A 6,000-nucleotide genomic window follows, 5' to 3' on the forward strand; every position below is an offset into this window, starting at 1 on the left:
AGAAAATATAAAAGCCCCCCCCCAAAATAAAAAAGCCCTACCCTACACTAAATTACAAATAGCCCTTAAAAGGGCCTTTTGCGGGGCATTGCCCCAAAGTAATCAGCTCTTTTACCTGTAAACAAAATTACAAATCCCCCCCAACATTAAAACCCACCACCCACACAACCAACCCTACTCTAAAACCCACCCAATACCCCCTTAAAAAACCTAACACTAACCCCTTGAAGATCACCTTACCGGGAGAAGTCTTCACCCAACCGGGCCGAAGTCCTCAACGAAGCCGGGAGAAGTCTTCATCCAAGCCGGGCGAAGTGGTCCTCCAGACGGGCAGAAGTGTTCATCCAGACAGCATCTTCTATCTTCATCCATCTGGCACGGAGCGGGTCCATCTTAAAGACATCCGATGAGGAGCATCCTCTTCCATCAAAATCTTCTTACTAAATGACGGTTCCTTTATGTAACATCATCCAAGATGGCGTCCCTTCAATTCCGATTGGCTGATAGGATTCTATCAGCCAATCGGAATTAAGGTAGAAAAATCCTATTGGCTGATGCAATCAGCCAATAGGATTTTTTCTACCTTATCTTGGATGACGTCACTTAAAGGAATCGTCATTTAGTAAAAAGACTTCGATGGAAGAGGATGCTCCACGCTGGATGTCTTGAAGATGGACCCGCTCCATGCCGGATGTATGAAGATAGAAGATGCTGTCTGGATGAAGACTTCTGCCCGCCTGGACGACCACTTCACCCGGCTTGGATGAAGACTTCTCCCGGCTTCGTTGAGGACTTCGGCCCGGTTGGGTGAAGACTTCTCCCGGTAAGGTGATCTTCAAGGGGTTAGTGTTAGGTTTTTTAAGGGGGTATTGGGTGGGTTTTAGAGTAGGGTTGGTTGTGTGGGTGGTGGGTTTTAATGTTGGGGGTATTTTTAATGTTTTTTACAGGTAAAAGAGCTGGTTACTTTGGGGCAATGCCCCGCAAAAGGCCCTTTTAAGGGCTATTTGTAATTTAATGTAGGGTAGGGCTTTTTATTTTTGGGGGCTTTTTTTATTTTTTAGGGGGATTAGATTAGGTGTAATTAGTTTAAAAATCTTGTAGTTTGTTTATTATTTTCTGTAATTTGTTGTGGGGGGGGGGTTTGTACTTTAGATAATTTTATTTAATTGTATTTAATTTAGGGAATTAATTTAATTATAGTGTAGTGTTAGGTGTAATTGTAACTTAGGTTAGGTTTTATTTTACAGGTACTTTTGTATTTATTTTAACTAGGTAGTTTATTAAATAGTTAATAACTATTTAGTAACTATTCTACCTAGTTAAAATAAATACAAACTTGCCTGTAAAATAAAAATAAACCCTAAACTAGCTACAATGTACTATTAGTTATATTGTAGCTAGCTTAGGGTTTATTTTATAGGTAAGTATTTAGTTTTAAATAGGAATAATTTAGTTAATGATAGTTATATTTATTTAGATTTATTTTAATTATATTTAAGTTAGGGGGTGTTAGGGTTCGGGTTAGACTTAGATTTAGGGGTTAATACATTTATTATAGTTGCAGCGACGTTGGTGCGGCAGATTAGGGGTTAATAAATGTAGTAGACATGTGCGGTTCGTTTCGGATTAATTCGGAAATTCGGTAAATTCGGTAAATTCGGAGATTCGGATCGATTCGGATTTCCGAATTAAAATACTTCCGAATCTACCGAATGAATCCGAAATAGCTGCCGTATCTCCGAATAAATCCGAATTAGCTCGTTAAGATTCGGCATTTCCCCATAGGAAACAATGGGAGTTTCGGCTGAAAAAAAACTAACACCGCAGCCCCATTGTTTCCTATGGGGAAACACTAAGTCTGCACCTAACACCCTAACGTGTACCCCGAGTCTCTAAACACCCCTAATCTAACACTTATTAACCCCTAATCTGCTGCCTCCGCTATCGCTGACACCTGCATTATTTTATTAACCCCTAATCTGCCGACCGAATATCGCCGCCACCTACATTATAGTTATTAACCCCTAATCTGCTGTCCCTAACACCGCCGACCCCTACATTATAGTTATTAACCCCTAATCTGCCTCCCCCAACGTCGCCGCAATCTAACTACAAGTATTAACCCCTAATCTGCCGACCCGATATCACCGCCGCCTACATTATAGCTATTAACCCCTAATCTGCTGTCCCTAACACCGCCGACCCCTACATTATAGTTATTAACCCCTAATCTGCCTCCCCCAACGTCGCCGCAATCTAACTACAAGTATTAACCCCTAATCTGCCGACCCGATATCGCCGCCGCCTACATTATAGCTATTAACCCCTAATCTGCTGTCCCTAACACCGCCGACCCCTACATTATAGTTATTAACCCCTAATCTGCCTCCCCCAACGTCGCCGCAATCTAACTACAAGTATTAACCCCTAATCTGCCGACCGCAAATCGCCGCCACTATAATAAATGTATTAACCCCTAAACCGCCGCACTCCCGCCTCGCAAACACTATAATACATTTTATTAACCCCTAATCTGCCCTCCCTAACATCGCCGCCACCTACCTACAATTATTAACCCCTAATCTCCCGCCCCCATCGTCGCCGCTACTATAATAAGGTTATTAACCCCTAAACCTAAGTCTAACCCTAACCCTAACACCCCCTAACTTAAATATAATTTAAATAAAACGAAATAAGTTTACTATAGTTAAATAAATGAATCCTATTTAAAACTAAAGACTTACCTGTAAAATAAACCCTAAGATAGCTGCAATATAACTAATAGTTACATTGTAGCTATCTTAGCATTTATATTTATTTTACAGGCAACTTTGTATTTATTTTAACTAGGTACAATAGTTATTAAATAGTTAATAACTATTTAATAACTACCTAGCTAAAATAAATACAAATTTACCTGTAAAATAAATCCTAACCTAAGTTACACTAACACCTAACACTACACTATCATTAAATTAACTAAATAAATGAATCCTATTTAAAACAAAATACTTACCTGTAAAATAAACCCTAATATAGCTGCAATATAACTAATAGTTACATTGTAGCTATTTTAGCATTTATATTTATTTTACAGACAACTTTGTATTTATTTTAACTAGGTACAATAGCTATTACATAGTTATTGACTAATTAATAGCTACCTAGTTAAAATAATTACAAAATTACCTGTAAAATAAATCCTAACCTAAGTTACAATTAAACCTAATTAACTACAAGTACCTACAATTATCTACAATTAAATAAACTAAAGTACAAAACCCCCCCACTAAATTACAAAAAAAAACAAACACTAAATTACAAAAAATAAAAAAATATTACAAGAATTTTAAACTAATTACACCTAATCTAAGCCCCCTAATAAAATAACAAAGCCCCCCACAATAAAAAAAATGCCCTACCCTATACTAAATTACAAAAGTTAACAGCTCTATTACCTTACCAGCCCTGAACAGGGCCCTTTGCGGGGCATGCCCCAAAGAAAACAGCTCTTTTGCCTGTAAAAAAAAAACACAATCCCCCCCCCACATTACAACCCACCACCCACATACCCCTACTCTAACCCAAACCCCCCTTAAATAAACCTAACACTACCCCCCTGAAGATCTCCCTACCTTGAGTCGTGTTCACCCAGCCGGGCCGAAGTCTTCATCCGATGGGGCAGAAGAGGACATCCAGACCGGCAGAAGTCTTCATCCAAGTGGGGCAAGAAGAGGTCTTCCATCCATCATACAAGTACCAAAATACAAACAAACACTAAATTACAAAAAATAATAAAATATTACAATAATTTTAAACTAATTACACCTAATCTAAGCCCCCTACTAGCTATTAATATAGCTTCAATATAACTAATAGTTACATTGTAGCTATTTTAGGATTTATATGTATTTTACAGGCAACTTTGTATTTATTTTAACTAGGTACAATAGTTATTAAATAGTTAATAACTATTTAATAACTACCTAGCTAAAATAAATACAAATTTACCTGTAAAATAAATCATAACCTAAGTTACAATTACACCTAACACTACACTATCATTAAATTAACTAAATAAATGAATCCTATATAAAACTAAAGACTTACCTGTAAAATAAACCCTAATATAGCTGCAATATAACTAATAGTTACATTGTAGCTATTTTAGCATTTATATTTATTGTACAGGCAACTTTGTATTCATTTTAACTAGGTTCAATAGCTATTAAATAGATATTGACTATTTAATAGCTACCTAGTTAAAATAATTACAAAATTACCTGTAAAATAAATCCTAACCTAAGTTACAATTAAACCTAACACTACACTATCATTAAATAAATTAACTACAAGTACCTACAATTAAATGCAATTAAAAAAACTAAACTAAAGTACAAACCCCCCCCCACTAAATTACAAAAAATAAAAAAATATTACAAGAATTTTAAACTAATTACACCTAATCTAAGCCCCCTAATAAAATAACAAAGCCCCCCAAAATAAAAAAAATGCCCTAACCTATACTAAATTACAAAAGTTAACAGCTCTATTACCTTACCAGCCCTGAACAGGGCCCTTTGCGGGGCATGCCCCAAAGAAAACAGCTCTTTTGCCTGTAAAAAAAAAACACAATCCCTCCCCCCACATTACAACCCACCACCCACATACCCCTACTCTAACCCAAACCCCCCTTAAATAAACCTAACACTACCCCCCTGAAGATCTCCCTACCTTGAGTCGTGTTCACCCAGCCGGGCCGAAGTCTTCATCCGATGGGGCAGAAGAGGACATCCAGACTGGCAGAAGTCTTCATCCAAGCGGGGCAAGAAGAGGTCTTCCATCCATCAGAAAAGTACAAAAAAACAAACAAACACTAAATTAGCAAAAATAATAAAATATTACAATAATTTTAAACTAATTACACCTAATCTAAGCCCCCTACTAGCTATTAATATAGCTACAATATAACTAATAGTTACATTGTAGCTATTTTAGGATTTATATTTATTTTACAGGCAACTTTGTATTTATTTTAACTAGGTACAATAGCTATTAAATAGTTAATAACTACCTAGCTAAAATAAATACAAATTTACCTGTAAAATAAACCCTAACCTAAGTTACAATTACACCTAACACTACACTATCATTAAATTAACTAAATAAATTAATCCTATATAAAACTAAATACTTACCTGTAAAATAAACCCTAATATAGCTACAATATAACTAATGGTTACATTGTAGCTATTTTAGCATTTATATTTATTTTACAGGCAACTTTGTATTTATTTTAACTAGGTACAATAGCTATTAAATAGATATTTACTGTTTAATAGCTACCTAGTTAAAATAATTACAAAATTACCTGTAAAATAAATCCTAACCTAAGTTACTATTAAACCTAACTCTACACTATCATTAAATAAATTAACTACAAGTACCTACAATTAAATACAATGAAATAAACTAAACTAAAGTACAAAAAAAACAAACACTAAATTACAAAAAATAAAAAAAATTACAAGAATTTTAAACTAATTACACCTAATCTAAGCCCCCTAATAAAATAACAAAGCCCCCCAAAATAAAAAAATGCCCTACCCTATACTAAATTACAAAAGTAATCAGCTCTATTACCTTACCAGCCCTGAACAGGGCCTTTTGCGGGGCATGCCCCAAAGAAAACAGCTCTTTTGCCTGTAAAAAAAAACACAATACCCCCCCCCACATTACAACCCACCACCCACATACCCCTACTCTAACCCAAACCCCCCTTAAATAAACCTAACACTACCCCCCTGAAGATCTCTCTACCGTGTCTTCACCCAGCGGGCCGAAGTCTTCATCCGATCGGGCAGAAGAGGACATCCAGACCGGCAGAAGTCTTCATCCAAGCGGGGCAAGAAGAGGTCTTCCATCCATCAGAAGTCTTGATCCAGGCGGCATCTTCTCTGTTCATCCATCCGGAGCGGAGCGGCAGCATCCTGAAGACAT

This window comes from Bombina bombina, chromosome 8 (genome assembly GCF_027579735.1).
Source record: "Bombina bombina isolate aBomBom1 chromosome 8, aBomBom1.pri, whole genome shotgun sequence".
NCBI lineage: Eukaryota > Metazoa > Chordata > Amphibia > Anura > Bombinatoridae > Bombina > Bombina bombina.